At 39.5% G+C, this 25,197-nt stretch overlaps 1 protein-coding gene across 36 annotated transcripts in view; it reads left to right on the top strand.

Moving 5' to 3' along the window:
• Window positions 1-25,197, top strand: part of foxn3 (forkhead box N3) — a 477,697-nt gene that overhangs the window by 42,393 nt on the left and 410,107 nt on the right. Inside the window, exon 1 of one of the 36 annotated variants that reach the window (XM_069915960.1) lies at window positions 4,965-5,024. The exons of 33 other annotated variants lie outside the window; for them this stretch is intronic. The gene's annotated coding sequence lies outside the window, so the exon portion shown is untranslated. Of the gene's footprint in view, window positions 1-4,964; window positions 5,025-25,197 lie in introns of those variants that run through there. 2 more of the 36 variants (XM_069915949.1, XM_069915938.1) reach the window with 2 other exon arrangements.

Raw genomic sequence — 25,197 nt, forward strand, 5'->3', positions numbered from 1 at the left:
ATGGTAATGACTTCTTTTGATTGTAACCCCAATAATGTAACTTACAGTACATTTTCTCATGGCTGTTCTTTTCTTAGAAAAGCAATAACTATACATTATTCCTGTTACGCCAAGGTTAATAACTGATGCATAAATGAGATGAACATCTTGGTAATTTTGTCAGATGTATAAAGCAAACAACAAAATTTTGTGTTCTTTTAGAAAAGGCAAATTTAGAGGCATTAGCAATGCAGTGAATGAGTGCATTTTATAAATATTTATTGTCATATACATGAGTATGATGTACATATGTACTGGAATACTTGCTGCAGCCAAACAGATATTGGTTTTTAAAATCTTAACTACAATAGCATACCTTGATAAAGGTACATGTTCCTTAACTGTACAGAGAGAGATGATAAATGCAATGAGGTCTGGAAAATGATTTGACATTTTTTGGGTCGCGTTTATATAAAGGAGAGAGTGGTTGGTTGCTGGAAAGGGGAAATGTTCTGTGAAGAACATCTAAATTCACTGGAGTTGAAAGAGGGCGGAGTGCTATATCTGAAGGGATAGTTTCTCAGCTTAATTTTTCTCTGGGAAGTAGGGGACATGATCTCAAGGTCTGAGCCATTACAACTGAGATAAGAGATTCATTCACTAAAAGCGTGATAGATCTGTGAAATTTTTGACCACTGAGGACTGTGGTGAATTTTCAGCTGGGAAATATATCCAAAGATAAGATTGATAGACTTTTTGGAAACTCAGGGAATCAAGAGAAATGGTAATAGGTTGGACAAGTAGATGAGGCTGATATTGAATGGTGTAGTTGGTTCTGGGGCTCTCTAGCCTACTCCTGCCTTTATTTGTAAAGTTTTAAGAGAAAGAAATTAGTTGTCTTCATTGTTAAAGGGAAAAGTGAGAAAATATACAATTTTCTTTCCATTTAATAATTTTACTTTAAACAATGAAGTCTTCTAAATAAATGAAAATATTTGCAGAAAATGATTTTTTTACTTCAAGTCTCCGTACTCTCAAATGTCCTCCAATGTCAGAATCACTTATTATGCAAGCAAGTGCACTAATCAGACTGTAACCAGACAAAGTCCCACAATCTAGAAATTAGATTAAGGACGAGTTAATCTTGCTGGTCAAGGAAAAGTCAATAATCTTTGAAGAACAGACTTTTGCAAAGATGTGTGGCAGAGCAGAAAAACAATGTGGCATTTCAGGTCTGATTCACCAATGCCTTTGTGTGCCTAGTTTGAAAACGGAAACACATGGGGAATCTGTATGTTCTTCATTTATCCAAATTACTTTCCAAGGAAAGCCCTGGTTAGGGCCATGTCTCATTAAATCACTAACTATTTTGCTGTTGGCCAAATTGGCAATCATATGAAATTCAAGCTGTTTTCTTTTTAGAAAAAAAACTAGTTCTCCATTTTAAATTATTGTTCATTAATAACTGATTATCTGTGTAGACCGATCAGTGTTTCGGTTGGAGTTTTGGGAGGACCTGCAAGGACAGTTGCTCATTCTAGTGGTTGGTGTCAAAGTGGAAGACGTTGAAGAAAGATGTAGTCAGTTCTGTTTATTGCTTTGTGTGTCTAATTTGGGGATTGAGCAATATTTGGTGGCCTTGCCAGTGGCACTTACTTTCTACAAAGTAGTACAAAACAGTGTGAACTCTGTAGTAGTAAATTTCATGCAAGTAGGTCCTGTTTAACTACTTGATTAAACAAATATTACCATCAAAAATTTCTATAAAACTACAACCAAGAAATGAGAATGCACAATGCTCTTTCAGCTCATTGAAGCATTTTCAATAAGTGAGACCAGAGACTTAACTTGGGTTGCGAAGCTTGCTGCGTATTTTCTAATGAAATCGATTTGAAAAACTTCTGGCTCCTATCCAATGATTTTTAAAAGCTTGTTTTATTTGGGATGGAATTTTAAATAAATGCATTAAAACTAAACATTTAATATCCAGGACAATGCTGGTTGACTCTTTGATATTAATTACGAAAAAGTTCCACAATTTATCAATATTTATTTTCTCTGTGGACTGGTTTTAAGAGTTGATGCATTTTAAAATGAATGTTTAATATTGAGATTTGGGAACCATTTTGTGACTTCTGAAAGGATTTTTGACAGATTTCATATGTGGTTAAGTTTTGACACACCACTTAATGTTCAGTGATGTAACTTATCCATGCACTTGTTTATGTTACCCTTTTATATTTATTGCAGAAGAAAGGTGCTCATTTAGTCGCTGCTGTCTATAATTGAACTACTGTCCATCACCCTGTCAGGCTAGCACTCCAAATCCTTATCATGTAGTATATAGAACGACAAAACATCCACAGCAACAGGCCTTTCAGCCATTTTCTGCCTGGTCCATTGAACTGCACCTGAACCATAGTCTTCCATACATCTCCTATCCATATAACCATATAACCACTTACAGCACAGAACAGGCCAGTTTGGCCCTACTAGTCCATGCCGTAACAAATCCCCACCCTCCTACTCCCACTGACCAGCGCCCGGTCCATACCCCTCCAGTCCTCTCCTCTCCATGTAACGATCCAGTCTTTCCTTAAATGTAACCAATGATCCCGCCTCGACCACGTCTGCCGGAAGCTCATTCCACATCCCTACCACCCTTTGCGTAAAGAAATTTCCCCTCATGTTCCCCTTATGATTTTCCCCCTTCAATCTTAAACCATGCCCTCTAGTTTAAATCTCCCCCACTCTTAATTGAAAAAGCCTATCCACGTTTACTCTGTCTCTCCCTTTTAAAATCTTAAACACCTCTATCAAGTCCCCTCTCAATCTTCTACGCTCCAGAGAAAAAAGCCCCAGTCTGCACAACCTTTCCCTGTAACTCAGACCCTGAAATCCTGTCAACATTCTCGTGAACCTTCTCTGCACTCTCTCTATTTTGTTTATATCTTTCCTATAATTTGGTGACCAAAACTGTAAACAGTATTCCAAATTTGGCCTCACCAATGCCATGTACTGTATCTATCCAAATGTCTCTTAAATGTTGAAATCAAACCTGTATCTACCACTTCTGCTGGCACCTCGTTCCACACTCTCACCACACTCTGAGAGAAGGTGTTCCCCTTAAACATTGCACCATTCACCCTTAACCCATGTCCCTTTGTTTTTGTCTCACCCAACCTCCATGGGAAAAAACCTGTTTGCATTTACCCTATCTGTATCCCTCATGGTTTTGTATCTAATCTCCTCAAATCTCCCCTCATTCTCAGACACTTCAGGCAATAAAATCCTAACCTGTTCAAACTTTCTCCATAATTCAACTCCTCAAGTCAAGTCTGGGTAATTTTTTTTCTCCACTCTTTCAACCCTATTGATATCTTTTCTGTAGTTAGGCAAGCAACACTATGCATAAAAAAAAACCTTTTTTTTCCTCTGATTGGCTCTGCTGCATTTGCTAATTATTTGACTCCTCAACTATTACAAAGTTTATTTTCTGAACCTAAACTCTTCACAATTTTAAACATCTATATTCGGTTTCTCAGCTGAATGAAAAGCCTCACTATTTCTTGAACTCTTGAACCATTCTAGTAAATTTCTTCTGTATCTTAAACTTTGGCATCATTCTACAGAATGATGGTGAATTGGTGAAGAACTAGTCTTCTGTTCCATGTTATGGTGTGCTTTAGTGGAGATGTGCTAGTGCATTGCTTGCATGGGATGTAATTGAGATATAATGCTCAGCTGCTCCAGCTCTTCTTCGTCTTTGTGACAAAGCCTTCTATTAGAGAGATTGAAATCCACATGGTGGTTAACGTCCATGCCATCTGCGAAAGTGTGGAATGCAGAGGCACTGTTAGTTGCACTTGTGACTTGATAGCCATTTCCTCCTCGCTTAATGACTCCACAAAACAGCATGTTATGTAACTGTCTGGTTTTGAATTGAATTCTTTGAAAACATTGACATTCTGATCTCTAAATATAGTTTGTTCCATTCTGAAGTTTAAACCGTGCCCTCTTGTGGATGATACTGTTGTTAAGAGACTTGTGTGACATGAAAGGAAGCATTCAGATTTGCTGGTTTTGCTGGCACAGGAAGTTCAGGGTGTCCAATAAGTGGACAGAGGCACAGTTGCCATGGAGATTAAGATAAGACACCCTCTCCTCCTCAAAAAGGATATCTGTATTTCAGCTCAGATGCATGAAGCTTTAGACTTTGCTCGCTTTCCCATATCAACCTGCTGAAACCTGAGTATGTGCCTGTCAAATGAAGGTCATTGATTCAATTGCTGACGTGGTAGCATAACTCCACAGTTGGCAAGGTTCTTTCCTTTTTAATAATGTTGTTTTGTTATATTTATTAAAAGATAAAATATATTGAAGAATTAAATAAAAACTGATACAGAAGAATTTAGTTTGTGTACTCCCTGTGGTAAGTTATCAGGAATGTTGAAGAAGTAAATTGATCTATACGTAAAACTTGCATCATGGAGAACATAATTCGAGGCAATAGCCTTTATGTGCTTAATGGCCTGTCTTCTCTGTGCCTCGTGCCTAACGGTTTGTCTTCTCTGCATGAATGCACAAGGCTGATGACCCAAAAACATAGGTTGATCTTAACCTCCTCTCTGAAACCTTCCATTTCCGCTTTCATGGGAGACTGAAATTTTGGATTTATTTGTTTCTTACTGTGTCATTTGTGTATGATAGACTGCAGAAAGTCAGCAAACTTTAAAATTGTATTTGAAATAAATAAAATAATTTCTTTTAAACAATTCACTACCATAAAAATAGTTGGTCAACCAAGCAAGATTTTTTGAAATTATTTAATTTAAAAACTTTAAATCTTGTATTGAAAAGAGTGCAGAAATAAGTCTTGCAACAACATGTGAATGCTCAAGGATTTCCTGTTGGTGGGAGCTGTGTTTTATCTGAGGGAAGGTCCGTTGGCAGGAAATGTGTCAGTCACTTGTTTTCTTGAACTGAAGGAAGTGAAAAGGATTCGATGATTTGCTGACTGTACGCAGTGACCTCCTGTTTCAAAGGTTTTTAAAAGAAAAAAAATGTTAATTTATAGATATTTAATGCCACGTAAGCTTTGATCTTCATATCTGAACCTGGAGTTCAGGAAAACTGGGTGAAAAAGTGATGTAGTTTTCTTTTTAATAGCTATTGAATTTGCACAGTCTCAGTATCTTCAAACTGAAAGTATGTTGAACTCTGCTATCCGAGGTCCTCATTTGTATCAGCTGTTTTTTCACATCTTTCAAAGCTAAATGTATAATCTGTGTTGGAGCAACTGTTGAGTTTAGTAGTTTGTAAATAGCTGGAAGTAAGTGGGAAGATATTTAATTCACCCTCCAGTTCCAAACTTCTTCTATCAGTCATTCTCAGCAACCATATGTTGAAATAACAGCTTGAGAAGGATGCTTTGTGGTTTATGTATGCAATTTGTGTATTTTGATTAATATGGGCCTGACTGTTCAAGAGATTCTTTTCTTTAAAATGGCACTTTTGTGAATGTGCTTTAGGGTTGATTCAGCAGTATTAGGAATATTAATTGGCTTGGTCTAGTTTCCCTATTTCCTAGTTTGTCAACTCATTGAAATAAAGATGCTTGTAGATAGAGTTGCAGAGCTTGAAAATAAGTTATCTTCATTACCAGTAACGCTCATTACTCAATAATATTTCAAATTGCAACTTTACATCAGTCAGTCAAATGTCGATTAATATTTCATTAAAATATCTAGCGGAAAGGTAATTGCTGAGTTTCATACTAAGTCAATGTAGTACGGATTATCTTTCATTGCATAATAAGCTTCAAAGAATAAAAGAAAAATGCCAGAAAGCATAAAACTGTTTGTAATTGTGAGATGTTCAAATCTTGTCATGACTTGAGGAGCAGTGAAATTTTAGAATAGACAATAGGAGCTGGAGTAGGCCCTTCGGCCCGTCGAGCCAGCACCGCCATTTTACAGATCATGGCTGATCACTACCATCAGTACCCCTTCCCAGCCTTATCCCCATAACCCTTAACTTACTTTGCGGGGCTGAAATCTTTTATTGCTTTGAAATAGTCATTAGCAAGAAAGTTGTGGATTTGTGAAGCTCCCTTCGGTGCCTCAATCTTCCCAAAATCCTTTAAATGAATTGCTTTGATGGACTCACTATTATAGAAAATATTAAAAAAAAATACAATATCAATAATGTTGAAGTGTTAATTTGTCAGGTTTTTTTATAGCATCCTTTTAAATGTTTGAATTTATCCACACTATTTGATCACATGGTTGAACTGTTGGACTTCATTCTATATATTCCTCTGGATCATAGACAGTAGGTGTTTGCACACGACTTAAATCAAGCATAATTCAACTGGGGAAAGTGTGTGCTCCTTTTGACTACTTTGATTGTAAGCAAATATAATTATGTAACTCTAAATAAAGTAATTGTCTAATACTTTGTGCCTTACCCAAAGAAAAAATTTGCTCCCTGTGTCATTTGTAACTTTCTTGCTTCTGTTGTGCCTTGAAGTCCTTCCAGAGATCTGATAGATTGGTACAATACTGCAGTGTCAGATATGCTGGCTTTCAGGTGTGTAATTACACTGAGATCCCAGTTACAGTCTTAGATGGGCTTAAAATTCAGTATTCTACTATTATGGAAGACAAGCAAGGGAACAGACCCTTTATTCTGGCTGAATTTGCATGAGTTAACATCACTTAAACCAATTGCCCTGTGTGTATTTGTGAGATGTATTGTGCTCATTGGCTTCTCTTATTTCTACATGACAACAATCCTTAAAATACTTGAAAGAATCAGTGAACCAGCGTTCCCCTCTCCCAAGCTGACCAACTTCTCATAGCATTGTCACAGTAATAGATCACTCGGTCGCAGAAAATTCAAGGATGCTCTTGAAGCCTCCTTGAAAAAAAGCAACATTCCCCACTTTGAGAATCACTGGCCAAAGTGAAAGAGGAGCACACTGGATGGGAACTTCCGGTCCATCCATCAAGAACACCCAGTGTGTTTGTATATTCTACTGTTTGCAGTGTGTAAACGGCCTACTGAGTATCTACAAATCATTCTTTTCCCTTCTGGATGTTTCATCAAATTTATATCTTTCCAAGTGTGTCATAAATGATGTTTCCTTTATTATTTTGGTTTTTTTATGTCAGATACTTGCAGGAAAAATTTATTTGCTTTTGAATACAGTCCTTCTAATTAACAATTATACAGGTGATCTTTTGTAAATTACAATTAAAAATGTAGCTTTATGTGGAGCTAGCGTCCGTGAATGTCATGTAGCAAACCATGACCTGCTGAGACTTTTTGGGTTGAAATTCATTTCACTAACTAAATGTAACTTCACACATTAAAATAGTTCCCCCTAAAATGATAGAATGAGAAGAAGACAAAATGAACTGACCCAGTGTGTAAAAGTAGATGAAACAATTTTCTTTTTTATTTTCATTGTGTGACGACATCGTTTAATGGGTTTAATGTATCAGATACGTTGAACGTTTAATGGGTTTGGACGGGGTGGGGAGGAGTGAGGGAAGAGAGGGGGGAAAAATAGGGGAGAAAATGACACTGTGTATATTCAAGAGGGAAATGTTTGTGTGTATTTTGATTAATATGGTTCATAGTGGGGAAAAATAAAAATTAAAAAAAATTTAAAAAGTAGCACATCAGTGCATCTCAGTAAGATATGCAAAATTGTGATAATTATGAATATCAGAATATTATGGAACTCATGATCAGATTTTTTATCTGTACTTGGTTGAGATGACCAAAGGATCTTTAAAAATATGCATTTGAATGAGCTTGCATGGATGCACTTGTGACAGTTCTCTCTTCCCCCAAATTTAGTGTTTTTTTCCCCCCTCTGAATAAAACTTGCATCCCTTATTAAAGGTGAAACCAGTGGACAGAGGCTGAAGCTGCTTGTTGGCTTTGGTTCCAATTTAAATTGAGACATACAGTATGGTAATAGAGGCCCTTTCGGCCCACAAGACCGTGCTGCCCAATAACACCAACCCTGTATGTTTTGAATGGTGGGAGGAAACCGAAGCCCCCAGGCAAAACACACGCAGATCATGTGGAGAACGTACAAACTTCTTAAAGTCAGGGATTACTTAAGATGGTATATGAGTGGAAAGAAAGAGTTTTTTTTAATAAAAAAACACTGCTTTAGGGTTTATGTTTGTTCATTTTTTTTGTAATGTTGGCATTTCCGGCAAGGCCAGCAGCTATGTTTGTCATTGAGAAGATGGTGATCTGTTTTATTTTTAAACTATTGTACCTCTTCTAGGGAGATATTCCACAATGGGGAGGGAGCTGATGGGAGGCTTCAGGGTGGCAGGAGATTAATCCCTTGACAAGGGATTCCTTGCCTCTGACTGGCTTTTTTAAATGTGACATATATATGATTTATCCAGTTGAATGTTTGGCCATTGGTGATCCCAGGATATTTATGGTGGAGGACTTGGTAAAGACAATGCCATTGAATGTCAGTGGTAGCTGGTTGGATACTCCCTTATGGGAGATGGTTAAATACTCTCTTCTGGAGCATGATTATTATTTTACTGAACATGAATGTTATCTATGTGTTGCTGCATGTAGGTGTGGAGTATGTTGTTGACAATTTGAATATCGAGCAATAGCAATTACTGAGAAATTACTGCAGCAACGCTCTTGGATAGCTGCAGCTGTCTGATGCATAGTCTCAGCATGAACCGTCCTTACCCTCCATATATTTTGACTGATTGAGTTTCGCCAGCAGTTCGTTCTTTGGTCCAGGTTCTAGCATCTACAGTCTCCTGTGTCTCCACAATTTTCTTCTTTTGTGTGAGGTATGATTCCAGGCATGGGAGTGTTTTCCCCTTGAAGCCCATTTGATTTAAGTTTCAGGATTCTGCGATACCACAATTCATCAAATACTGCCTTGATGTCAAGTGCAGTCACTCCTCCCTCACCAGGTACCATTCAGCTCCTTGATCCTTATTCAGATCAAAACTGGGATGATGTTTGAGCTGATCCTAGCAAAACCCAAACTGTCATTGACTAAGTTTTTGCTGATTAATAGCATTTGGCTATAATGGTGGATGACACTTAGTACTACCGTTGGAGATTAAGAGTGGACAATAATTAGCCAAGTTTTTATGAACAGGACATACCTGGGCAAATTTCCACATCGTCAAGGAAATGCAGTGTTGTATCTATACTGGAACATAGGAACATAGGAACATAGGAAGTAGGAACAGGAGTAGGCCAAAAATGGTCCATCGAGCCTGCTCCGCCATTCAATGCGATCATGGCTGATCTAATTTATGACCTAACTCCACCTACCTGCCTTCTCCCCATATCCCCTAATTCCTCTATCATGTAAAAATTTATCTAACCGAATTTTAAATATGTTTAATGAGGCAGCCTCAACCACTTCCCTGGATAGAGAATTCCAAACATTCACTACTCTTTGGGAAAAACTATTTTTCCTCATCTCTGTCCTAAATCTACTCCCCGGAATCTTGAGACTGTGTCCTCTAACACATGGCTAGAGGTGCAGTTAGTTTTGGAAATTCAATACTACAGTTGAGATGTGCAAGCAAAAGAATGATCAATATTTTGGGCTAGAACCCTTCATGAATGAAGTGTTCCAACCCAAATTGTTTATTATTCTTCTCCCACAGGTGCTGAATCCCTCCAGTAAATTGTTTGTTACTCCAGATACCAGCATCTGCATTCTCCTGTGTGCCTGCAGCTGAGAAATGCAGTCTGGTCTAATAGATGTTGCCTGTCTAGTGCTACCAGCCATTCATTGATGTGAATCGAATTTATTGAAGACTGATTTCTTTGTTGGTGGAGATCACTTGGAGGATGCTGTGATGGATCATCCACCTAGCATTTATGGCCTTGTCGTTTACTATTCACAAGTTCGTCTTCACCTGAGTTGGGCATCTACCTGGAGCTTCCTCTTCTCACGAACTGTTTAATTGTTCGCTACCATTCATGACTAGGTGTGGTTGGACTGTGGAGTTGACTGTGAAGATCCTTGGTTCTGTCTGTTGACTTGCTGTGTTGCAGCTTCACATTTTGGTATGCCTGGTGCAACTCCTGCTATGTTTTTCTGCACTCCTTCCTGGGTTCACCCCTGGATTGATCATAGTGGTAAAGCTTTGGAGGTGCTGAGCCATGAATTAATAGATTGTGGGGATGTGTTGTTGTTTTGTGGATAGTGAAGGATGCTATCATGTCCAGTGATGAGCTGTTAGATCTGTTCTGAGTTGATCCCATTTAATATATTTGCAGTGCCAAACCACGCAATGGAGGGCATCCTCTGTGAAGATGGAATTTTCTCTCTATGAGGACTGTTTTCACTCCTGTCACTGATTTTTGTAGACAGATGAATCATTCAAGATTCCTTTATTGTCATGTAATAGTGTAGAACATATAATATCACACAAAATTGCCTTTTGCCAAGGGGTAGGTTGGTAACTACAGCAGTGTCAAGTAAGTTTATCCCTTAGGCTGCTTCACACACTACTTGTCGTAGATACAGTCTGACATTTATATACTTTAGGTCTTGTCCAACTGTACCAAGGTGCTCTTGGTGATGGACATTGAAGTTTCTCTCCTGTACTATATTTGCTACTTTCTATATTTATTCCCTGTGGTGATCAACAAAGTGGAACATACGTTGAGGATTCTAAGGACAAAACCCACGAGCAGTACACTACTGTGCTTTTACTTTTGGTAGGTCTAGCTTGCCAGTGGTTCAGGAAGTAGTCGATTGTTATGGAAGAGCAAGTTATATGTGAGAAATGATTTTTGGGCTATGACTTTTGTCTTGGCTAGTTGATAGGATAGTTTTCCTGATGTTAAACAGCAGTTTCACATGTTTGTGACGAGGACTTTACAGTTCAGCTTGGCTAGGATTGACTTTGCTTTGTCTGAATTTAGTGCTGGATTGATGCCAAGTGGTCGGTCTAGTTTTATTCTTTCTGAAAGTACATTTGCCTGCTTGGCCATGGGTTGGTCTGGAGACTCATGGCCCATACTGGGTAATTATGACCCATTTTCTCTCCAAAGGACACTAATGAACCAGATGAGCTTTTGAACAATCTTATTGTGTTTGCATTATTATTCCAAAGACTAATTTTTATTAATTAGATTATTAATTAAATTTAAATTCTGCAGCGGCAATGGTAGGATTTGAATTCCGGTTTCTGATTGTTCCTCCAAACCTCTGGTCAACTTATCAGCCAATTTAACTGCTGTAGTTACACTGTTACCTCCCTGCTTTCATTTTTTATCTACTGTAGGATTGTTGAATGTTTTACTAATCACTTTCTCATCGTGTCCTGCTATTTTCAAAGATTTATGGGTGTACCAGACCGGAGTATTTCTTGTTCCTTGCACACTGTAGAATTTTGCCATTTAGACATGTTATATCTCAAAATTAAAATTTAAAATGACAAGGGAACAGGCCCTTCCTGCTAATTTCTGACCTTCTGTCATTCAGGAAAAAATTTTTTAAGCCACCTTGTTCTGCGGGACCTCGCTGAAGAGTGTGCCAATGTATCCCGAAGTACTTTTTAGGATGTTATTGTTAATAATGTATATCTTACCATGTTTCCCCAAACTGTAACTGTAAGATGGGAGGAGAAAGGAATAATTCGAGAGAGAGTGGGTCAACTAGTCAAGAGGAAGAAGGAAGCACACTGAAGGTGGAGGAAGCAAAAGCCAGGAAAGGCTCATGAGAATTCTATGGTAGCCAGGAAGGAACCTAAGAAAGGATTTCAGAGAGCAATAAGGCGGCAGAAGAAGGCCTTGGCAAGTCGGATTAAGGAAAACCTTGAGGAGTTATACAAATATGTGAAGGACAGGAGGACAACTAGAGTGAGGCTAGGACTGGTTAGGGATAAAAGGGGGGTGGGGAGTGGAAGGAAACATGCCTGGAAGTGAAGGAGATAGGGGAGGTCCTAAATGAATGCTTTGGTGTTCAAAAGGGAGAGGGACCTTGGTAAATGTGAGGCCAATGTAGATCAGGGTAATGTGCTGGAGCAAGTTGAGATTACAAAAGAGAAAATACAGGATTTTTTAAATAAAGATTCTGGTTGACAAGTTATCGGGACCATGGCGTACCTTGGGTTACTACAAAGAGTGAGGGAAGAGATTGCTGGGGCATTAAGAATGGTTTTTATGTGCTCCCTGGTCATAGGAGAAGTACCAGAGGATTGGAGAATGGCAAATTTAGTTCCCTTGTTTAAGAAAGGAAAGAGGGAGAATCCTGGGAATTATAGGCCAGTAAGTCTGTCAGTGGTGAGCATACTATTGGAGATGATTCTTCAGCATTTGAAGATATCCAGCAAGACTTTGAGGAGCAGGTCTAATGTTTTACAAGAAGATTATGCTGTGGATGTGGTGTATATGGATTTTAGAAAGGCATTTGTCAAGGTCACCCATGCTATGCTCGTTCAGAATATCATGAGGCATGGAATCCATGGAACCTTGACTACGTGGATTTGGAATTGGCTTGTCTGCAAAAGACAGAGAATGGTAGTAGATGGAATGTATTCGACCTGGTCAGTGACTGATGGTCTTCCATACGTATCAGTTCTGGGTCCCCTACTTTTTGTGCTTTTTATAAATTACTTGGACAAAAAACTGGAGGGGTGGGTCAATAAGTTTGCAGATGGCACAAAGGCTGGAGGTGTTGTGGACAGAGTAGAAGATTGTTGTAGATTACAACAGAAAACAGGATGCAGATTGGTCAGAGAAGTGGCAGATGGAATTCTAACCAGTTAAGGGTGAAGTGATGCTCTTTGGAAAGTAGAGCTTGAAGGCAGAGGCAGTAGTTGATGGTAGGATTCTAACATTGAGGAGAAACCGAGGGATCTTGGGGTCCAGGTCCACATATTCCTCAAGGTTGTAGCACAAGTTGATGGAGTGATTATGGCAATGCATGGTGTTCTTGCCTTCATTAGCTGGGGTTTTGAGTTCAAGAGCTGTGAGGTAATGTTGCAGCTCCATAAAACTGGTTAGACCACACTTGGAGTGTTGTGTTCAGTTCAGGTCACTTTATTGCAGGAAGAATGTGGAAGCTTTAGAGAGGGTGCACTGGAGATTTACTAGGATGCTGCCTGGATTGGAGAGCATATCTTGTGAAACAAGATTGACAAAGCTTGGGCTTTTCTCTTTGGAGTGACCAAGGATGAGAGGTGTATAAAATTGAGGGCCAGTACCTTTTCTCTTGGGTGACATTGCAAATACCAGAGGCTACCCGTTGAGCATGAGTGGATGAAAGTTTGGGGGAGGGGGGATGTCCTTGGTACACTTTTATTAAACAGAGAGTGGATGGGTGCTTGGAATGTTTTGCCAGAGATGGTGGTGAAGTCTGTTACAATAGGAACATTTAAAATACTCTTTAAGTACATGGATATAAGAAAAATAGAGGATTATGTGTGTGAGGGAGAGAAGTACTAGATTGTTGTGGGTAGGTTTTATGGAGGTCAGCATAACGTGGTGAGCTGAAGGGCCTGTTGTGTGCTTTAATGTTCTATGTTGTCGCTACATCTCCCTCCTTCTTCTGCTGTTTTTATTGCCAGTTTTCTGGTCTATTCATGTACTCTAGCAATCTATTATTCCTCACTTTTTACAACACACCCATGTGTGGTATTATCTGCTAATTTAGAAATTTTACTGGCATGTCTATGTCCACAAAATCAATAGTTTCAGTATTGATCCCTGGGGCAGTTAACTATCTTATTAGCGTGGATCTCCCAGTGGCCACCTATTTCAATTCTCCATCCCATTCCCTTGCAGACATGTCTGTCGATGGTCTCATGTACTGCCAGACTGAGACCATCTGTAAATTGGAGGAACAGCACCTCGTCTCCTGACTGGGCGCCCTCCAACCTGATGGCATTGATATCGATTTCTCTGGCTTTCGTTAAAACCCCCACCCCCTTGCTTCCCCCGTCGTTGCTCTATTTCCTGTCTCCTTTCGCACAGACATGATAAGTTATCACATCTATTAACAGACCAATTTTGTTGGTCTGGATTCCTTCCCCCATTCTTTGAATTCTGAATCTTTCTGATATATCCTGTTTCTGGCTTTTCTGATTTCAGGCCCAAAACGTTAGTGATATAATCTTTGTCTCCTATGAATGCTGAATAGACCAGCTGAGTTCCTCCAGCATTTGGATGTTTTTACTACAATCAAAGTGTCTGCAGCCAATCATGTTTCTCTCAACTGTCTATCATCTTCTGACACCCTCTGACAAAGCAACTGTTTATGCAACTCTATTTTCTGCCTTTAAGATAACTTCAAATTTGTGCTGCTGTCGAACCACTAATTTTATAGGCCTCACGTTTGCAAACTAACATTTTGTGAGGGACTTTATCAAAATCTACATAAGCAGCATTTATTGTGTTCTTTTCACCAACCTTCTATGCAAAATTCAGTCAGAAATAATTTGACTATAAGAAATCCATGCTCTTTTTATCACTTTAAATTTTCCACGTGTCTATAAAATTTCTCCTATTATAATTTCAAAAGCTTGCCTGCAGCAGAGGTTAATCTGACAGGTATGTTCTTAGCCCTTTTGAATAAGAGCGATTTGTATATGATCAATTTTCAACCCATCCATAATCTGTATGACATCCCTTTTAATTCAGGGAGCATCCTCTGCCTTGGTAAAGACCAGTGAAGTATTGCACCTTGATTCCTGATGAGCTGCACTGCACCTACTTGTGTGCCTGCAGAAGAAATGTGGGTTGTTGAATGCCACTGAATTCTCAGGTTTTCTCTTTCCTCCTCTTATTTTCCTTTCTACTTTCTTTCTTGGCTTACTATATACAGCCCAGTATTCTCACCGGAATTATTCACCTGATGTACATCATGTAGTGTTTTATTTTTATTTCCATCGCCACCTTTATCTCATTTTCTTTTATCTTGGAAGGTCTGGCTTTAGTTTTCTAGTTTCCTCCTCCTGTGGGACTAAATACAAACTGTCACTGAAATAGAAAAGTAAAAAATTGTGGATACTGGAAATCTGAAATAAAAATATTAAATATGTATAAATATATTTATACAGGTCAAGCAGCATTTGTAGGGACAGAAAAATAATTAATGCTTCAGGTTGACAAACCTCAGCTATACCCATAATGCTTAGTTTGTTTTACTTGTTAACGTTTAGTTACAATTGTCCTGTCATCATTTTGAAGTTGTTCATTCTCCAATTAATAAGTTTTTTACTTTTGATTTCTCCATTATTAATTAGTTCTGATCATCACGGCCCATGATCCTTGGTTCCCCTGGCCCTACTTTTTCCTTCAGAGCCAGATGCAATAATACCTCTTTCCTCACTGGGTGAATATTTTACTGATCAAGAAAGTGAAGAAGTTTCGGAGGGTCTCCTCCTTCCAAAATGACAGGACAATGGAAGTACCCTAATATCAACAGTTGTAGAGTCGAAGAGTCGTTCTCTGCATATTTGCTATATTTCTGTTTTAATGTCTAATAGCTTATGGAATATTTGTTCAGACCTTGTGTAGTTCTTTATTTTTCCATTTTAAACATGTTGAATCCATTGTATGGAAACAGCAGGCACCAATGCAATAAGGAGCGGCTGGAAAAAAAAATGATTTCCCCTCTCTAAAAATTGTTACTTGTATACATTTATTTGTGGTGCAGTGTTTTTATTGTGTAACTATTGACTTTATAGTCTGGTTTTAGTTTTGCTTGTTTATCAAGCCAACAGTCTGATAAATGCAGTCCATAGTTCATGCACTTATTTTGTTTATGTAATTTTAGATATATTTTAAAATCCTAGCCCAGGTATAATTACTTTTAAAAGACATTTCGACACGTACATAGATAGCAAAGGTTTAGAGGGATATATGGCAAGCTCAGACAAATGGGATTAGTTAAATACGCAGAGCAATTCATGTCAGAGTCTTGTTCCTGAGGCATGATATAGTGAAGCAATGTTCGTATCTGTCACTGGTAGCAATTTTTCCTAACATTCCAAGTCCTGGAATAGAAGATGTTTCTAGGTAGTTGTTGCAATCTGGCTGCTACAGACTTGGTAGACTGAGGCCTCAGGAGCAGATGGTATTCTGGTGAAGACCCATAATTGGTGGTGGAGATCTTCATTCAGGAAGCCACAATCTCATTATCCACTTCTGGAAAGAAGAGGTGAGAGTAAAACTCCTGGTAACCAGCACCTATGGGGATTGGGAGAAGCCAGATGCGAATTTTCCGGTTGCTTGAGATTGCATAGATTAGCAAACTAACTTTTGTATTTTTTACCTCCTTATTTTCCGCAAATTTTTTGCCAGTTGCTAGAGTTCCAGGCAACAGGGGTTTCACTGTATATCACTGTACCTTTAAATGTTGTAATTGTCATAGCTTAAAGAAAGAAGACATTTCAATGTGGTAACTAAGAGGAGTCCCCTGGAGTTTAATGAGGAGAGTCATTGCTAGTCCTCATTTGACATCTCTTCCAAGTGGAGTGTCCGTGGATTTGCCTCCAGCACCCCTGCAGCCTCTGTAGCAGCACAGACATCGGCAACCCGAGCTCCAGATCCAAACCTTCAACATGATCAGGAAGCTTTCACCTCCCAAGGCCTTAAGGGAGCCCTTCTTGCCCTCAGCACCCTCTCAAATCCAAGCTCTGTTATCTGGTTCACATGAGCCAGTCTCCAGCAGCCCACACCTTGTGCGGGTCCCCTGACCGTGTCGCCTCTACAAATTGCAGTGTGGATTTCATTTATCTGGAGGCGCAATGGAGATCGTCTACATTGTCATCTCCAAGATAAATGCAGGGAGCAGAACCAACAATATAAAGCCTTTCTTGACCTTCCTAAAGCCTTTGACATCATCTACAATGAAAAACTGCTCGAAATTAATCTTCAACTTGCATTTCTTCATGATAATATGATTCTAACCAAATGGTCTTTGATTTTTAAACATTTTAAATTTAGACATGCAGCACGGTAACAGGCCCATTAACCCATGAGCCTGTACTGCCCAAGTACACGCGATTGACTCCGGTACATTTTAAATGGTGGGAGGACACCGGAGTGCTCGGGGAAAACCCACGCAGACATGGGAGAATGTAAAAACTCCTTACAGGCAGCGAAGGATTCGAACCCAAGCCCCGATCGCTGGCGCTGTAACAGCTCTACGTTAGCTGCTACTCTAACTGTAACATGATCCTGAGGGACTGCTAAAGAGGAAGATAGCTTTTAATTATCTTTTAAATGAATTTGTTGACTTTCATTTAACATTTTTCTTATTTACTTCTTTTGGAAATCTTTTTGAAACTTGTGAATTAAAAAATTGAGAAACAATGAAAAATTAATTTTTTGACAGCTAACCCAGTCGGGGGGGGAATGACTTTCCTTCTGTCACTTTCTTTCAGCCTCTTGGTGGAAGAGGCTCTGATAGTTCAGACCACTGGCCTTGTAAATCAGGGATTGCGAGCGGCAACTCTCTGTCTTCTTTACGGCAGACAAAGTTAAAGAATTTAACTTAGAGTATGTTGAACTCTAAATGTAGTATTATGTGACAATAATGGAACCTTTGCCTTTATGGCTCTCTTTAAATGACAAGAATTATACATGAAAGGGTAGGGCTTAAATTAGTGGTTTTCATACTGGCCCCCTAAACTCACATTCCACCTTAAGCAATCCCTATGCCATGTGCTTTGTGATTAGTATGGGATTGCTTAAGGTGGTTTGTGAGTGAAAAGAAAAAGTTTGAAAACCACTGTTTTGATCGTCCCTAATTGACTCATTATCTGTACAGTTTCGTAACTCCCAAGGAAATGGGCTAAAGACAATTTTTCTCAAGGAAAGTATTTCAGAAACAATTGGGTCTGGAGCAGTGGTTCTCAACCTTCCCTTCCCACTCAAATCCCACCTTAAGCAATCCCTTACCCATCACAGAGCACTGATGGCATAGGGATTGCTTAAAGTGGGATGTGAATTATGGGGCCAGTTTGAAAAGCACTGGCTTAGATCTCCATCACTGTGTACCAGTGCTGTTGCTGACCTCACAAAGCATCTTCCAGCTACCTTCATCTGGAAAGAGATACAGAAGTATTAGAGCCACCAGGCGGAGGAGCAGCTGCTCGCTTCAGGCAGCGACACTGCTGAATGACTGATGAACCGCTAAAACAACTCTAGCCCCTTTCGTACATGCATCCCACTAAATTGGCCATTCAGCGTCCTGGGTTAGGGATGAGGGTTTAGTTTTTGACAGCTGACCACTCTTAACTAGGACACTGAAAGCTTTAACTCTTGCAAGGAGCCATCCCTGGGGTTAGGATTGTTTTACCTTCGACCCATGACGTCATGAAGCATCAAGTGATGGTGGACCTGCCCTAAATCCTGATCAATGTATTATATTTTATATTTGAACAAAATTAATCATGCCTAATTATAACATAATTAAGTTTTATGTACAGCTCAGTATGAGCCCTTCAGCCCCTGTTGTTGTGCCAGCCTTTATAAAGATTTATAAGGGACCATGGAAAAGTGCTAGCAATGAATAGCAAAAGCGGAAAATTTTGAAATGGGTGGGAAAGTTGAGAGCGCTATAAATTGTTGGAGAGTTGATAGCGCTATTGGGTACAATTTATACAGTGTGGGTCAGTTGGTAACGCTATCGGGTACAATTTATACAGTGTGGGAGATTTGTTAACGCTATCGGTTACAATTTATACAGTGTGGGAGTGTTGGTAACACTATCGGGTACAATTTATACAGTGTGGGAGATTTATTAACGCTATCGGTTACAATTTATACAGTGTGGGAGTGTTGGTAACACTACCGGGTACAATTTATAGTGTGGGAGATTTGTTAACGCTATCGGTTACAATTTATACAGTGTGGGAGAGTTGGTAACACTATCGGGTACAATTTATACAGTGTGGGAGTGTTGCAACACTATCGGTTACAATTTATACAGTGTGGGAGTGTTTGTAACACTATCGGTTACAATTTATACAGTGTGGGAGTGTTTGTAACACTATCGGTTACAATTTATACAGTGTGGGAGTGTTTGTAACACTATCGGTTACAATTTATACAGTGTGGGAGTGTTTGTAACACTATTGGGTACAATTTATACAGTGTGGGAGTGTTGGTAACACTATCGGGTACAATTTATACAGTGTGGGAGTGTTGGTAACACTATCGGGTACAATTTATACAGTGTGGGAGTGTTTGTAACGCTATCGGGTACAATTTATACAGTGTGGGAGTGTTTGTAACACTATCGGGTACAATTTATACAGTGTGGGAGTGTTTGTAACACTATCGGGTACAATTTATACAGTGTGGGAGTGTTTGTAACACTATCGGGTACAATTTATACAGTGTGGGAGTGTTTGTAACACTATCGGGTACAATTTATACAGTGTGGGAGTGTTTATAACGCTATCGGTTACAATTTATACAGTGTTGGAGTGTTTGTAACACTATCGGGTACAATTTATACAGTGTGGGAGTGTTTGTAACACTATCGGGTACAATTTATACAGTGTGGGAGTGTTTGTAACGCTATCGGTTACAATTTATACAGTGTGGGAGTGTTTGTAACGCTATCGGGTACAATTTATACAGTGTGGGAGTGTTTGTAACACTATTGGGTACAATTTATACAGTGTGGGAGTGTTTGTAACGCTATCAGTTACAATTTATACAGTGTTGGAGTGTTTGTAACACTATCGGGTACAATTTATACAGTGTGGGAGTGTTTGTAACGCTATCGGGTACAATTTATACAGTGTGGGAGTGTTTGTAACGCTATCGGGTACAATTTATACAGTGTGGGAGTGTTTGTAACGCTATCGGGTACAATTTATACAGTGTGGGAGTGTTTGTAACGCTATCGGGTACAATTTATACAGTGTGGGAGTGTTTGTAACGCTATCGGGTACAATTTATACAGTGTGGGAGTGTTTGTAACGCTATCGGTTACAATTTATACAGTGTGGGAGTGTTTGTAACGCTATCGGTTACAATTTATACAGTGTGGGAGTGTTTGTAACACTATCGGGTACAATTTATACAGTGTGGGAGATTTGTTAACGCTATCGGTTACAATTTATACAGTGTGGGAGATTTGTTAATGCCATCGGATACAATTTATACAGTGTGGGAGAGTTGGTAACACTATCGGGTACAATTTATTCAGTGTGGGAGAGTTGGAGGTGCTATCGTGGTCAATTTATAAATACTGTTGTGGGGGGGGGGAGGGGAAATGCGATGCAGATCTGTCCTCCCAGAATTCTGTGTGGCAGAGAAAGGGCTGTAAGCACGGCTTCATGCATGGAGCATTGGGTTTTTTCTGTTCACAGCCTTCTGGGAAGTCAGGCCTGCCATTGGTTTTTCCCCACGGTCTTTATAAATTATGCATTATAGCACTACCAATTTTCCCATGCTGTTTAAAAATTGTCCGCTATTGCTATTTCTTTCCTCTCTCTTCCCTCCCCACTGCGACTTTCCCATGCAAAATTTATATGCTCATTTTAATCTTTTCTTTTTTCATGTTCCTGCATTCATGCAAAAACTTGGATCATTTTAATCCCACAATGCAATTGCCCATTTCACACTTGCATGATTGCAACACTGGTGTCTGCAGACACTGGGATTGTACTAGGTGTCCTGGCAGCCTATCCCCAGTGTGAGATGATGTCATCTGAGGCCGGCAATGAGGTGATTTTGTTTTCACACTAAAAAGGTCAATTGGCAGTTAATTCCTGGGATCACCTGCAAGTGTAAAAGGGGCTTCTGAGACTCCAGTATTTATTATTTACAGTTAGCGCAATGTTGTTACAGTGACCGGGACCGGGATTCGAATCTTACACTGTCTGTAAGGAGTGTGTATGTTTTCACTTTGTCTGCATCGGTTCCTTCGGGTGTGCCAGTTTCCTCCCACACTTCAAAACGTACCGAGGTTGTAGGTCAATTGGGTGGCGCAGGCTCATGAGCTGAAAGGGCTGTTACTGTGCTTTATGTCTAAGTTTAAAAAGTAAAATATTCATATTGATTAGATATCTATATATGTACTGTACTTTTCAGTATTTGTGTTCTGTCTGTACGTGTGTTTGCACTGTGGTCCGAAGAACGCTGTTTCATTGTTTTGTACTGATACAGTTGGAAGATAAATAAGCTTGAAATTAAGCAGGCCATTGGCACTCAAAATTTTACAAACAAGAAGTCGACTATGATAATGACCAAGTTAGATGGACATCCACTTGAGCAGGTAGAGGAAATGTGCCTCAGTTTGATATCTCCTCCAATGGACTGCATAATTACATTAACAAATTAGTATCAATGGTCAAGTTTCAGTACATCTAGAAGAATGTAGCCCTCATTTCTTTATTCCAAGCTAAGTGTAACTGCTATACATGTCAGGTGTTAGTTTGCACAGAAGATGCATCTCCATATGGTTGGTGAGCATGTAAAGACTTTTGTCAGTGCTGACCTTTGTACCTATCTATACTAATCTCATTTTTTTGGCACTTGGCCTATGGTCTTCTGAGGTAGAAGTGCTGGAGGAACTCAGCAAGACTTGCAGCGTCTATAGGAGGTAAAGATATATAACTAGTATTTTGTCCTGAGCCCTTCTTCCTCCAGCATTTCTGTGCTTTTACTACAAAGCATCTGCGGACTTTAGTTTTTCACTGTTGTTTTCTGTTCTTGCGATTCAATGCCTCTTCATCAGCCCCTTTGGGTAGATTTTTCACTCAGAAGGTGCTTAAAACAATCTTCATAACCCCTTTAAGCTTTCTACTTACCTTAAACCTATGCCCTTTTAAAGGTCTCTGTTATGAGAATATGTCATTACTATTTGCTTTATTATTTTACCCCTCAAATTTGTATCCTTGCTCAGGTCATCCATCATTTTTTTGCCTCAAGGAGAAACAAAAACTAGTCTATCCAGATCCTTATCAGAATTACATCATCTCAGGCAACATTCTGGTGAATATCCTTTGTGTTCTCTCACATGCAATCAAGTCCTTCTGATAATATCTTGACTAAAACTCTATACAGCACTCTTCCGGTGCTGAATCACTATTTAAAAGAGTTACACCATAACAACTTCTTGCTCATATGTTCTATGACCAGAATGAGGAAGGCAAGTATCCCATATGCCATCCTCCCCACCTTGTGTATCTGCCCAGCTCTCTTCAAGCAACTTTGGACTTGTACACCAAGATCTCTCCATTCTTCAAAGCATACATGTGGCCTTGAACATCCATCACTTCACACTTATCAGGATGATCGGAATTAAATTCCATTGCCTTGACCATTCTATCAAAAACCATGCAGCTGAAATTTACCCTCCTATCCACAACACTCCAGATTCCAGCATTTGAAGTCTCCTTTGTGTCAACAGTACTATGGAATTGCAAACAAAGTTATTACAGCCATGGCAAAAATTAAGTGAACTGTGATCTCGTCGAGGATTAAGAAGGGAAATGCAGGCTCCAGATGCAGTACGTAAAATGTGAATAAAATATTTTGTCATGATTTTTTTTTAATTTAAAGTCTTTTTGGCTTAGGCTGGTAAATGCAAGTGAAGAACTGTATTTCTGCAGGATGATGGATTTTCAAGTAGCTGGGTTCTGCTGAAGAAATGTGTACTTGTCCTCAATAACTACCTCATTGGCTCATCAAAGTGTAGCTATGGGTATTTGCATGTGACCCTGCTATACCTGTTTTTTCACTGGATTAACTGGAGAAATCTATGCAGCAAGCAGGCAAAGCTCCTCAAATCATTCTTTTACATTAATGACTACATCAGCGCTACTTCCTGCTTCCATGATGAGCATCAACTTTATTAGCTTTGTTACCAACTTGCACCCTGACCTCAAATTCACTTGGTCCATTTCCAGTGAATCTCTCCCCTTTCTTAATTTCTCTATCTCTATTTTGGGAAACCGACGATCTTCTATAAACTCAGAAACTCTCATAATTACCTTGATTATACCTCTTCTCACCCATCTCCTGTGAGGATTCTATTCACTTCTCTCAATTCCTCCATCTCCGGTGAATCTGCTCCCAGGCTGAGGTCTTCTATTCCAGGATATCTGAAATGTCCTCCTTCTTGAGTAAACATGGCTTTGCTTCTACTGCCATCAACTCAGTCCTTATCTGCATCTCCTCTATTTCCCACACATCTGACCTCCCCCCTCCCACCCCATCCCATGTCCTACTGCCCCACCAGCTTCTGCATCCAACATATATCATTCTCTGCAATTTCTGCCACCTACAACAGGATACCACTCCCAGACATGTCTTCCCCTCCCCTTGCCCCTTCACTTTCTTTAGGGATCTCCAATGCCATGATCTACTTATCCCTTCCCACCAATCGCCCTTCTTGTACCTACCACTGTAACTACAAGAAGTGCCACTCCTGCACTTGTACCTTCTCGCTCAATGCTATTCAGGGCCCCCAAACAGTCCTACCAAGTGAAGCAATGCCATCTGTGAATCTGTGGGGATCGTGTAGTGCATACAATGCTCCCAATGTGGCCTCCTCTACCTCGAGGAGACCAAAAGCAGAATGGGGATTGCTTTGTTGAGCACCCTTGCTCTGCCTACTGTAGTTCCTTGTGACCAACCACTTCAATTCCACACCCCATTTACACACTGACATGACTGCCCATGGCTTCGTGTGCTGCCAAGTTGAGGCCACCTGTAAATTGGAGGATCAACACCTTTTCCGTCTTGTTAGTCTCCAACCAGACTGCATTAATATCAACTTTTCGAATTTCCATTAACCTCCTTCCCTCTTCTCTATGTCTCTCTTCCTCTTGCTCCCCACCCTCTTCCCCTCATTCTCTACTCTGAGAATTAACCTTCTTGACCCTCTGCCTACTCCACCTGTCACATCTCAGCTTCTTTCCTTTCACCTTCCCTCCTGTATCCACATGATAGGATTTGTTTCTTCTATTTCCCTCAACCCCACCCCACCTTTTGGATTCTGGCACCTGTCTGACCTTCAGCACTCCTTAAGAAGGCCCTGGGCCTGAAACATCGACTGCTTTTTGCATTCAGTGCATGAATTGCTGTGTTTCTCCAGCACTTGTGCAATGCTCCGGAACTCCAGTGTCTGCAGATGGGGAAAACTAGCTATTTGTGGAAGGATCTAAAAAATGAATTCCTGTACATGGTTTCAGGTCATCAGAACTTTGATTTTATGGGCATTGTGGAGTACTTTAACGCCTTCATGTCCAGCAATGCTGTATTTTTACTAATTTTCATCTGCTCCACTGAATATTTCTAATTTTCATTAATTATAATTTTTTTTGTTTGCTTTCAAAAATATTTCCTTGCATAAACACCTTTAATGAGGAAACCCATTATCCTTGGGTCAGCATATTCCCAAAGGAGTAAACTGACAGTTTAATCATAGCATGTCTTTATAAGTTTATGGCAGCTGCATTTTAGCATCTCGATTTCTGGACAATGGTCATTTCTTATGAATTCCATGCCTTCAAGGTTTAGCCATGCTTTGATTTTTTTTTGTGTCTAGCAAGGCTACATTTTGGAACATTGTGGCTTTGGATCATTTGCCTTTAATATTTCAAATATTAGAAACCCAATCCATGGGTTGAACTATCCTGATCATTCTCCAGGGTGGATTCAGTGACCATGCAATAATTGTGTATGTTGACATTGTACTTTTGCCAAACTTTTATTGGAGAGCCAATCTACAGTTGGTTTATTTTAAGAAAAGAATTTCAGTGCAGGCCTTCTGATAATTGTGTCTGCATTGACAATATTTCCCAATGTTTATTAGATACTTGTAGTGTAATTTTAAAAAGTCTCCAAGTCTCTTGACTATTGCACCCTAAGGATTATTATTTAAAGATTGTGATATTGATGTATTTGTTTTTTGATTGTGAGATGGAAAATGTCTTTTGGTGGTGGGGGGGGGGGGGGTAGAAAAATAATATTTGATGGTGAATCCTGACTTGGAGATTACTTAAGGGTTGAGAAGGCTTGGTTATTAATGATTTTTATAATATCCACACATCAACTTCTTGCTTTTAACGAGTGTCTCACACACACACTGAGCAACAGATACAATGAAGATAGTGATTTAATGCTCTGTGTTTATAATTTGACCTGAAATACAGGAGCAATTTTCAGTTTCAAGTTGCCATATCAAAACAACAATTGAATTCTGAC

The sequence above is a fragment of the Narcine bancroftii genome, chromosome 2, assembly GCF_036971445.1.
Source record: "Narcine bancroftii isolate sNarBan1 chromosome 2, sNarBan1.hap1, whole genome shotgun sequence".
Lineage (NCBI taxonomy): Eukaryota > Metazoa > Chordata > Chondrichthyes > Torpediniformes > Narcinidae > Narcine > Narcine bancroftii.